Below are 12,975 nucleotides of genomic sequence, written 5' to 3'. Positions count from 1 at the left end.
ATTTGATTCCTCAGCGATTTGCATTTCTGTATTCCTGAATTTCCTTGAAAATTTTTTGTACTTCCTTCTTTCATTGATCAACTGAAATATTCCTTCTGATAGCCATGGTTTCTTCATAGTTACCTCCTTTGTACCTATGTTTTTCTTTCCAACTTCTGTGATTACACTTTTAAGAGATGTCCATTACTCTTCAACTGTACTGCCTACTGAGCTATTCCTTATTGCTGTGTCTATAGCCTTCAAGAACTTCAAGCGCATCTCACCATCCCTTAGTACTTCTGTATCCTACTTCTTTGTGTGCTGATTTTTCTTGACTAATATTTTGAATTTCAGCCTGCTTTCCATCACTACTAAATTGTGGTCTGTGTCTATATCTGGGTACGCCAGTATCTGATTTTGGACCATGATGTAATCTAATTGAAATCTTCCTGTATCACTCAGTCTTTTCCAAGTATACTAGCTGAAATTTATTACAGAATTCAGTTAGTCTTTCTCCTCTCTCATTCCTTGTCACAACCCCATATTCTCCTGTAACCTTTTTCTTCTGTTCCTTCCCCTGCAACTGCATTCCAGTCCCCCATGATTATTAGATTTTCATCTTCTTCTACATACTGTTTTACTCTTTCAATATCTTCATATATTTTCTCTGTCTGTTCATATTCAGCTCACAACATCCGAATGCATACCTGAAGTATTGTTCTTGGTGTCCATTTGCTGTCAGTTCTGGCAATAACAACCCTATCACTGAACTGTTCACAGTAACACACTCTCTGCCCTGTCTCCCTATTCATAATGAATCCTACCCCTGTCATACCGTTTCTGCTGCTGTTGATATTACCCTATACTCAGCTGACCAGAAATCCTTGTCTTCTTTCCATTTCACAGGGGCATAAAAGGGAGGATATAATCACTCAGGGGAAGGGAAAAGGAGGTTAGAGGGTGTCCTGATGAGGGAGATGGGGAAGGTGGTGTTAGTGTTGCTGGAGGGGTAGATATCAGGTCGAAGCTCATCATCTGGGAGGGGAAGGTGCCGGAAGGTGCATGGTAAATGAGATGGAGGGTGTGGAGGTGGAGAGAGGGCGGGACGCAATGGTAAAGGCACAGCAATGGGTGGGGGGTAGAGAGGATGAGAGACACCAGGGAGTGAGGGGGATGGAGTCTGCGGATGATGTAGGGGGTGCAGATGTGTTCAAGGAAAAGGAGAAGATGTGGGAAGGGGATGAGGACATAGAGGATTCGTGGAGGGGGTGGGGTGGGGGGTCAAATATGGAAAGCAAGGCAAAGTGCATGGTGTTCAAGGATTGGGAGGGCTTTGTAGAATCTAGGTGGGATGGAAATCCAGGTGTTGCTGGCATAGAAAAGCATGGGACAGATCAAGGATTTGTAGGTGTGTATGATAGTGGCAGGGTGCAGTCTCAAATGTCTGGCAGGACAGGAGTTTCAGAAGGTGGAGTCTATTGTGGGCTTTGTGTTGGATCATAAGGAGACAGGGAGACCAGGTGAGGTCACGATAGAGGGTGAGGCCGAGGTATTTCAGGGTAGAGGTGAATTCAGTAGGATGACCATAAATGGCAAAGTAAAAATTATGGAGTCAGAATAAAGGGGTGGTACGTCCTATGATGACTGCCTGGGTCTTGGAAGGGTTGATGTGAAAAAGCCACTGGCTGCTCCAAGCAGTCAACTGGTCGAAGTGGCTTTGAAGGATATTTTGGGACAGTTGAAGGGTAGGATAGAGGATCAGGAAGGTGGTGTATCAGCAAATTGGATGAGCTGAACAGGCAGGGGAGGTTTGAGCATATCTGCAGTATGCAGGAGATAGAGGATAGAGGAGAGTGGAAAGAATGGAGCCTTGGGGCATGCCCATGGTGCAGTAAAATGTACAGGAGTTGGTATTGTGGATAGTGACACAGTAGGGACAACGGGAAGGAAGGAAGCAACAGCATGGATGAAACTGATAGGAAGGATGTAGATCTGGAGTTTGAAAAGGAGCCCAGGATGCCATACTTTCATAGGTGTTCTGGAGGTCAAGGGAAACAAAGACACCAGAATGACAGGAGTTAAGCTGGAGGGAAAGTAGGTTGGTGAGATTAAGAATCTGGAGCTGGTCATTGGCGGAGAGGGAAGGCCGGAAACCACACTGGGCAACGGGAAGGAGGTGGTGCTGGCTGAGCTGGTGATGAATACATCAGAAGAGGATGGACTCAAAGACCTTACTAAACATGGAGGTGAGGCAAATGGGATGACAGGAAGAGGTGTCAGAGGAGGGTTTGTTGGGTTTAAGGAACAGCAGGACATAGGAAACCTATCGGTTGAGGGTGACACGGCAGCTGGTCGGTACTGTTGGGCCTTCATGGCCTGTTTGGGAGGAGTTCTTTGTTTTAGTTTTTTAGGACATAGGAAGTCTTCCACAGATTGGGGTAAAAGCCAGTGGAGTGGATGACATTATACAAAGCAGCGAGAACAGCCGGGCAGGAGGGGGATGATTCCTTGAGGTGGCAGTAGGTGATGCAGTCATGACCAGGGGCGGTGTTGTGTTTGGATCGGAGTATGAGTTTTATGTAGTGTGCTGCAATGGGAGTGTTTAAATCTGAGGGGGCTAACTGATCCCAGTACTGTTAACTGGGGACAAGTGGCTGGATGGAGGTATCGGTGCATTCAAAGACTATGGGGAAGAGAGAGTTATCGAAGAGGAGATCATCAGGAATGGAGAAGACCTCAGAGAGGTGGAAGGGAAGCAAGATAGTTAACCTTACTGAGGTTGTCAGGGAAAGGGCAGTCGTCGTGTAGAAGGGGATCAATGCGGCAGCCCAGTACTTGGGGGAGTTGACAGGGAGCGTGGCATTCAGTCATATACAGGTCTGGTACCAGTCTGGGCATTTCTTTGCTCTTAAGATGTTGAGTATGTATTGTTGGAATTGCCAATGGCAGAGGATTGTATCCCATCATGGGTGTGCAGCAAGGAGTGGTAGAGCCTGCAGGATTCATATAGAAGAAGGTCAGCCTGTGGAGGAAGAGTATGGCAGGGATAGTGGATAGGTTTGGAAGGAATGTGGGCCTCTATGGTGTGAGCAATGCTCTTCTGGTGGAGGACAAGGCATGGGTGATGTCAGCGGGTTGTTGAATGGTAAGGGAGTGGCTTTCAACCTGAGTGGCAATGGATTCCTGGTAGGCATCCAAGTTGGCTCAGCGGTAGTCATGGACTAACTTTGGAGGGGCAGCAGGGCAGGGGGCAGGAGGTGGGCAGTGGGCTGAGGAGATGATAAGGAGGACTGGGAGGTGGTCGCTACCAACAGGGTCTAGGACTTCCGTGGCAATACAGTCAAGGTGGTTGGGGGAAGTGAGGACAACATCGGGGGGGGAGTCACTTTCAAGACAGGTGTGCTGTGGAAGGGGAACAAGACCACCTTGGTGTGTAGCAAGGAACTGATGTCACCGCCAACAGGTGGCAGGGTCGTGGCTGTAGATGTGGAGGTCTGTGGCAATCACATAGGGGGAGAAGGTGCTGTCAACATGGGAGAGGAAGTATAGGGGAAAGGAGCTGCTGGACAGACATAGATTGTGGTACAGGTGATGGTGAGGAATGGAATAAAGATGCTGAGAATGAGGTGTTCCATCAGGTCATTCAGCAGGGGTTGTGGCCGGACAGGGATATGCTTGAGATGGCCAATAGTGAATCTGCCTCATGCTAGAGGAAAGGAATTTTTGGTGCATTGAAGGAGATGGGGAGAGTTGTGGACAACGTGATGAGGTTGTAGGAAGGTTTCATTAAGGATGAAGGAGTTGACCTGGTGTTGGGACAGGGTATGCACGAAGAGGTATTTGTTGGCAGAGAAGGAGTAGATGTTTAGGTAGAGGAGACAATACTGCTGGCATACCAGGGTGGGGATGGGGAAGGGAGTGGAGGGGGGAGGAGAGAAGCTTAAACAGGGGTGTCAAGGTGTGTAAAGGTAAAGTGGGCCTTGTTGTGGGAGCACGTGACATAGGTGAGGATGGATCAGGTGGCAAGGGAGATCTGCTGGAGGGTGTGAAGATTTGACACTATGATGCTCTTGTACAGTGCAACATGCTGTTTCACATTATGAGCATAAACTTGCTGTGCATTTAAGTTAGCCTCTTCATCAGCAATTTTTTGCTGTGAGGTATTAAACAGGTTTCCTAACAGCAAATAGTGAACATAGTTTTGTTTTTGAGCACTATTTGCAATGTATATTTGGCATATGCCTGTTTATTCATTGAAGCTACCACAGTCACCCACTTTGTCATTAGCTTTTTGAAATGTAATGCAAATTGCTCACATGAAATACAGCCGTATTACAGGTCTGTTACGTCATATGGGAGATTATTGTATTACTGTCAGTATCTTTTTATTACTTTTTGTAAATGCCTGTTATGAATTTACGCTGACACTGTCAATCATTAGGTTGGTCTAGTCTTCAAGTATGATAAGAGAGGGCCTAACATCATATTGTAGAGGGTTAATGTTGTTACATTTGATCAATGTTTTTGGAAATGTAAATAGGCTGTTTCTCATATTAGTTTTGTGTATTTGTTTTTAAGAAATTTCTATGTACTTTTACATTAGGTATATTCCTATAAAATTTTATCTTGTACTTTATGTCAGATGGTGTAACTTTATTGTATTTTTTATTATGCTTGTATTGTGTTTTAAAAGTTTTGCTATGATTTCTGAGGGTAAAAATCATCATGTGATTTTAAAGGCTATTTTTATATACCTTTGGTTTAGATAGTTGGCTGTGTAAGCTACAAGCTCACTGTGCACTGGATCGGCAACTGCTAGGGTTAACTGCTAAGGTTACAACATAGGCTCTTCTGTAAATTTAAAAATTATTGTATGCAGTAGAAGTGAAGATATCTGTTGGAAGTAATCATCACAGTACATGTTACATCTCACAGAAAATGTTGTGCTCTTATGATATGGTCCTACAGAGTTTGAATAATTTGGTATGAATGAGAATCTGTATATTTGCATATATTTTTCTGTTTCTGTATTTTTTGATAGTTGTTATAAGTAGGGCCACATTTGTGCTAACATCCTCAGATCTGACGGTTCTTATGTATTTTCAGCAGTGAAGATGATCACACAGTGACTGAAATCAACCTGTAAAATAAAGGATTTGAGTATTTATGACCAACACTACTATATATCCAAAAAATATAAAGAAAAAATGGCCATGGTTGGATATCAAGAAGGCAATCTTTTAGTGTCATCACCACAATTTATGGGTCAAAACAAATAGTTTTTGAAAGCATTTTCATTTATTATAGCGGTAAGTAAATGTTGTGACAGAAATAGTACAAAATATGTCAAAAATGGATAAATAATCATGAAGTGTAGTGTTGGTTCAGCTCCAAAATAAGGTTTGATAGGATTTTTTTTTGTATGATCTTCACATTAATCTCCAGTGATTATGGCTTCAACACTGAGAAAAGCAAATGAGGGAAAACTTAAAGGAAGCTACAGACAAAGAAGAAACAACTAATTTAGAGGAGCATGATAAGAAGGAGAACAATGTAAATGATATTAATGGCAGAACCAAAGGAGAGGAAGTGGTGCGGGAAGAAGGCCAAACATATTTCCATATACAAATGCTGCTTATTCTCAATGTTTGTGATCAAAAGCTATGGAGTATGACATTCAGTTCATACTATTACTTAGTTTTTATTTGTTAGAAACTGTTTTTCTCAGCAAACTGATGTAGATAAGTAAGGCTGCTGTTAGTAGCTATTACACCCTCATATTCCAACATTTATCTTTATTATAAAGTGTTTTTTTTTCATCTGTAGGGGCTTTTGAGCTGACATAGATACATTTCAAGTGTTGTGCAGGCACATGGTAGAAAATTAGTTAGTGACACTGTTACTGGCAAGCTTCGTTATTTTGCATGATCTCAACCAAGCCAACCAACTCCCAAACTTCATCTGTTATCTGTTTCACAAATCATAGACAATTCCAGTAAGACACTAAATTTTATGAAGGTTTTGTATTTCCAACTTATTCTCACACTTCTCTATTTATGCTAAACTTTCATTGCCTTGTTTAATTCATCCTTTTAGAGCCATATTAAAATTTAAATATTGCTGTCCCCAAAAAACCCTCTGCCTTGTGCAGTGACATGGATAATCTCCCCGATCTGCTCTGGAGCCAGCATTGGATGTGGCAATCTGAATTACTCCATTCAGCAATGATGCTCCTAAGCATCATTGTGAAAAAGGTATAACTGAAATAAGTGAACTTGTAATTCAGTGCAAAGAACAGGAATTTAATTTAAGTAAACATCAGATTATTGGAATATCTTGGTAACAAAGGCAGATGTGTTGCACTTTCTGGCTATATTCAGATAGGCAAGACCCAATAATGAAAATGTATTTGGGGACCTATATAGATGAAAACTATTGTAACACAATCAAAATTTTGCTCCTGAATCTATAAGCTCACACAATTTTGAAAATGTTGTTTGCGCAGGTACCAAAGTAATAGACTTAAAGTTTACTGTAATAGACTATATAATAGTTGACAAAAAACTCACAAGTTAATGTTGACAACAATATAAGGAAAATCATAGATTGTTACACACCATAAAGATGACACACTGAGTTGCAGACAGGCCCAACAATAAGACCGTTACACATTTAGCTTTCAGCCGAAACCTTCTGCAGAAAAGGAAACACACACCCATTCATTCACATCTCACCTACACAAGACTGCCATCTCAGCTCAGGCTGGACATATTTTTTATTGCAGCGGAGGGTGTTGAACATAAGGAAGTTTTGATTTAGTCTAAAAACTCCAAGATGTGTATGATTGTTAACGTGTTATGGTAGGATGTTGAATAATCAAATACCCATGTATCTGACTCCTTTCTGGACTAGTATTAACTGTTTCAAGAGTTTGTGGAAGTTATTTTTAGTATAGTGTTATATTCATGCATTTCAGTCTTTTGTAAAAGAGAGAAGATCTCTGGCAGCTCAGACCAGAATGTTTCTTCATTTTCAGCTAATCTATAGCAGTTTATGACATATCAGGCCTAGTGTTCTGGCAGTAAAGTGTATGATGGAAACCAATTTGTAGCAGAGTCAAATTCTGACTGGACCATGGAAATTTTCAGTCTAGATTTAGTTTAATCCTCACCTCTCAATGGTGTGAGGAGTCTCCAAGAATGACACATGGTTTGGATTTCATGCTAAACTGTAGTCCCCCTTCCTCTGGTTGAGTAACTGTGGTAGGATGCCAAAGTGGCATCCAACTGAAAGTACATTGAGCCACAACCAGTTATGATTAGTAGTCATCTGTACTGTAAATGTATAACCAGGTTACTTCTTTAATTGTAGGGAGTGGGTTTGCAATTTAAGTTTGGTCTATCTGCAGTCCCAAAAACCTAACATTTTCTACTTCTTGTAAACAATTATTTGTGAAAACTATTTCTATAACTTATGTTATTCTATGAGAGGTACTGAACTTTACACGCTTAATCTTGCCATAAGTCAATGGTCATCTGTTCACACTGAACCGTCTGTTGATGTTTTTGGATATTTCATTAGCTGTTTTTCAGTACATTATTCCCGTACTTGTATCATATGCAAAAAGGATAAATTTGCAACACTATGAGTGGAAGATCATTTATATATATCAGCACCTACAGATGACACAAAACTGAGCCTTCTAGTACACCATGTCTGATTACTTCAAATTCTGAGTACCTGTTCTTATGTGGTATACGTGATGACATATAACTGATACTGTTTTGAGTTCTTCTATTTGGACAAGAGAGAACTATGAAATTACTGTGTCTAGTGCACCATGTTATTTTATCTTTTTCAAGAGGATATATTAACCATGTCACAAATTATGAGGTAGGTGAGCAGTTTTACTGTTTCTTTTATACAGCTGTAATATCAATTGCTGTAAATATGAAGTAACATAAGACAGTAGAGACAGAGTCTATCATCTGAAAAGATCAGAAAAAGTGGAAAGAATACTATAGAACTCTGTTGAGATACTTCAATTACTGTCATCCTATTAAAGAAAAACAGAGAATATTGACAGCAGTGAAACCAAGTAATATTATTGCACCCACAAAGCTTTCTGGAAACTAATTATTGCAGCCGAACCTCTGTGAGTGGAGATCTGGTGTGAAGACAAAATCATGAAATAACCAAACATAAAAGCATATGCAGTATTTGAAACAAATACTGTATCTACCTATTAGGCAGCATAGTGCAGACTAAATATCTACATAGAAAGATAGCTAGTTACGCTATGCAGGTAGTGGCTTTTACGTTTGAAATGATCAATAGATATGAAGTATGCAGCACTATTCACATAATAATGAGCAAATTCTCGGTGGTTTTAGATCTTACCCCAAGTTCTGTAGGTAAGAAATGTACAAAAGAAATAGTAAACCCAGTCACCTACCATATAATTTGTGGCGTTCTTAAGGCTTCTGATTGTGTGAATCATGGTAACCTTCTGCAAACATTAAAATATTATGAAATGCAAGCAAGTCAGTTTCACAGTCTCTATTTTATCCAAATGAAAGAACTCGATGTGTATCGGCTCTATGTCATCATATAACAATGTGTATCAGATTTTGAAATAATCATATATACCACAAGGTCCAGTTTTGTGCCATGTGTTGCTCCTGATATACACAACTGATCTTCCACTTGAGTTTAACATGATACAAATTTTATCCTTTTTGTATGATACAAGTTTAGGAACAAAATATAGTACCACACCTCTAACTGAAAAGACAGCTAATGAAATATTCAAAAATATCAATAGATGGTTCAGAGCAAATGAATGATTATTGCATTTTTGATAGGACAGTGCAAACAGTCCTGTACTTCACATAGAACTGCAGAAGTTATAAAAATAGGTTTCATAAATAATTAAATACAAGAATTAAAAAAGTTAGATTTTTGGGATTGCAGATAGATCAGAACCTTAATTGCAAGCCCACTCCCTACAATTAATGCAGTATCCTGGTGTATACATTTGCAGTACACATGACTACTAATAGTAATTGGTTGTGGATCAATGGCTAATTACAAGCTTTTCAATTGGATGCCACTTTGGCATCCTACCCCAGTTATATAGCCAGAGAAAGGGGAGCTACCATTTAACATTGAATGCAAGCCACACGTGATCCTTTGGAACTCTTCACATCATTGAGACATGAAAATTAAATTAAAGGTAGACTGAAAATTTCCTTGGCCCACCCAGAATTCAGTCCTGCAACTTACCGGTTTCCTGTCACATGCTTTACCACTAGATCTCAAGGCTGATTCATGATTACTGCTATAGCTAATACAAAAATGAAGAAACTAGTTTATTCTGCACGTTTCCATTCACTAATGAGCTGAGGAATATTTTTTTGCAGAAACTCAACTTACCAGGACAATATTTTCTGAGTACAGAAGTGAGTTATAAGAACCATATCTGGTGCTAACTGTAGAGGTGTCAGAAACACTCTGAAAAGTTTGTAAGTGTGTTTTAGGGTAGAATATACTGAGAAATAACTGTTAAGAAAAAATTTCACACACTGCACTATTTCCAAGTTAACTGGCACTAAAGTTAGCCAGTCGACCCATTGTGCACACTAATTCAAATGGCCCAACAGAGAAAGTGTTACTAAATGTGCTCTTTAACAACAAAAACAATCAATTTCAGACAAAAGAGGTTAATTGGATAGATAAAAGATCTACTCACCAAGTGGCGGCAGGACACACACATAAAGGAGGTTTGTAATTAGGAAAGCTTTCAGAGCCAGTGGCTCCTTCTTCAGGTGGAAGGGTTAATGGGGAAGGAAGAGGGATGAAGGAAAAGAACTGGAGAGGTCTAGGAGAAGGGGCAGATTTTGGGAAAGTCACCCGGAACTGTGGGTCAGGGAGACATACCGTATGGGATGAGAAGGAAAGATTGATTGTTGGGGACTGCATCAGATGAGATTTGGAAACCTGAGAGCTTAAAGATGGAAGACAGGGTAATATGCAAGACAGAGATTACTGCTTAAACATAATGAAGGAGTTAATAAGAGTGAAAATAAGTGCATTGTATGTAAAAGAGGTGCGAGAGGGTTGGTGAAAAATAGATGGGTAAGACAATGAGAGATGTAGGAAACTAAAACAGAGTGAAGAAAAGAATAGTTACTGTGAAGAAATGCTGAGATGGAAGAAATTAACATAAATGAAGGCCAGGTGGATGGCGAAAACCAAGGACATGTTGTGATGCTAGTTCCTGTTTGCGGAGTTCTGAGAAACTGGTATCCAGGGGAAGAATGCAGATAGTGCGTATGTTGAAACAGGCACCAAGGTCATGATTGCCGTGTTGTAGAGCATGCTCTGAAACAGGATACTGCATGTTGCCAGTATACACTCTTTGCCTATGCCCATTCATCCTAACTGGTAAGTTGGTGGTAGTCATGTCAATGTAAAAGGCCAAACAGTGTTTGCATAACAGCTGATATATGAGATGTGTCATTTCACAGGTGGCTCTCCCTTTGATAGCATAGGTTTTGCCAGTTACAAGGCTGCTATAGGTGGTGGTAGGATGGTGCATAGGGCAAGTCTTGCTGTGGTGATGGTAGCAGGGGTGGGAGCCACAGTGTAGGGAGATGGGTGCAGAAGGAGTATAGAGTCTGACAAGAATATTGTGGAGATTGGGAGGGCAACAAAAAGCTATCCTAGGTGTTGTGGGCAAGATTTTAGACATAATGGATCTCATTTCAGGGCATGATTTCAATGGTGTTCTCTGAAGCTGGGTTTTGGAGGGAGCAGGGTACCAGCATTGGATGTGATGGCCAGGGAAACCTGCTTTTGAACTAGACTGGTGGAGTAATTAGGTACAGTGAAGGCTGAGGTGAGAATGATGGTATAAGGAATCTGCATCTGAACAAATAGATTTGCCTTGAACGCGAGGGCTGTATGGGACGGGAATGTTTTCCTCCAAAAGGATGGCAACTGTCAAAATGTAAGTACTGTTGTTTGTTGGTAGGTTTAATGTGGGCTTAAGTGTGTAGCTGGCCTTCAGTGAGGATGATATCAACATCAAGGAAAGCGGCATAGGATTGAGAATAGAACCATGTGAAATTTAAAAGGGAGAAGGTATTTAGAGATTCCAGGAATTTTAACAGGTCAGCCTCACTATGCTGTCACACGGCAAAGATGTCATCAATGTATCTAAACCAAACTGAGGGCTGAAGGCTTAGGGGTCCTAGCAAAGCCCCCTCCAAGCCATCCATGAAAAGGTTGACACAGGAAGGAGCCATCCTGGTTCCCTTGGTTGTACCCCTGATCTGTTTGTATGTATGCCCCTCAAAGATGAAGTAATTGTTGGTAAGTATAAAGTTGATTAAGGTGAGCAAGAAGGATATCATAGATTTGGAATTAGGTGGCCATTGACTGAGGAAACATTCAGCAGCCGACAGACCATGTACGTGGTGGTTGTTGGTATAGAGGGAGGTGGCATCAATGGTGACAAGCAAGTGGTTCCTATCACTGTGATCACCCCCACTCCAAGACTTGCCCTATGCACCATTCTACCACCACCTATAGCAGCCCTGTAACTGGCAAAACATATGCTATCAAAGGGAGAGCCACCTGTGAAATGACACATCTCATATACTAGCTGTCATGTAAACAAAGTTTGGTCAACCATAGTGTAAAAACATCAGCAGGACAACCATCAAATTATCAATTAGGATGAATGGGAATAGGGAGAGGGTGTATACTGGCAACACACAATATCCTGTTGCAGAGAATGCTCTACAACATGACAATCGTGACCCCTGTGCCTGTTTCACTACACATACCATCTGGATTCTTCCCCCAGACATCAGTTTCTCAGAACTCTGCAGGGGGAACTAGCACTACATTTCCTTGGTTCTTGCCACCCACATGGCCTTCATTTATGATAATTTCTTCCATCTCAGAATTTCTTCACAGTAACTACTCTTTTTTGCGCTCCGTTTTAATTTTCTACATCTTTCACTATCTTACCCGTCTATTTTTTACCATCCCCCTTGCACCTCTGTTATGCACAATGCACTTAGCTTTTCACTCATTAACTCATGCGTGATGTTTAAGCAGTAATCTCTGTCTTGCATATTACCCTGTCTTCCACCTTTAAGCTCTTAGGTTTTCAAATCTCATCTGATGCTGTCCCCAACAATCAATCTTTCCTTCTCATCTGTGCGGTTAGTCTCCCTGGACCCACAGTTCTGGGTGACTTCCCAAAATCTACCCCTTTTCCTAGACCTCTCCAGTTCTTTTCCTTCATCTATTTCTTTACATTCACCCCTCTGCCTGAGGACAAAGGCACTGCCTCCAAAAGCTTTCATAATTACAACCCTCTTTTATGTCTGTCCTCTGCCACCACTTGGTGAGTAGATTTTTTATCTATCCCATTAAATTAAATGATATGAATATAATACAGGGAAACATTCCACGTGGGAAAAATATATCTAAAAACAAAGATGATGTGACTTACCAAACGAAAGTACTGGCAGGTTGATAGACACACAAACAAACACAAACATACACACAAAATTCAAGCTTTCGCAACAAACAGTTGCTTCATCAGGAAAGAGGGAAGGAGAGGGAAGGAGAGGGAAAGACGAAGGGACGTGGGTTTTAAGGGAGAGGGTAAGGAGTCATTCCAATTCCGGGAGCGGAAAGACTTACCTTAGGGGGAAGAAAGGACAGGTATACACTCGCACACACACACATATCCATCCGCACATACTCAGACACAAGAAGGCACACACACACACACACACACACACACACACACACACACAGATGCATCAACTATTTTGCTATGCAGATGGCACTTTTCTTTTGGAATCAGTTGCAAAAATGGTGTGACAGACATTTATCAACTAAAATCAGATAGAAGTGGACATTATAAGTAGTTGCCAACATTAAACTGCTTGATATCTATGTTGGCATAATATT

The sequence above is a fragment of the Schistocerca piceifrons genome, chromosome 7 (genome assembly GCF_021461385.2).
Source record: "Schistocerca piceifrons isolate TAMUIC-IGC-003096 chromosome 7, iqSchPice1.1, whole genome shotgun sequence".
NCBI lineage: Eukaryota > Metazoa > Arthropoda > Insecta > Orthoptera > Acrididae > Schistocerca > Schistocerca piceifrons.
Note: the sequence above shows the minus strand (reverse complement) of the source record.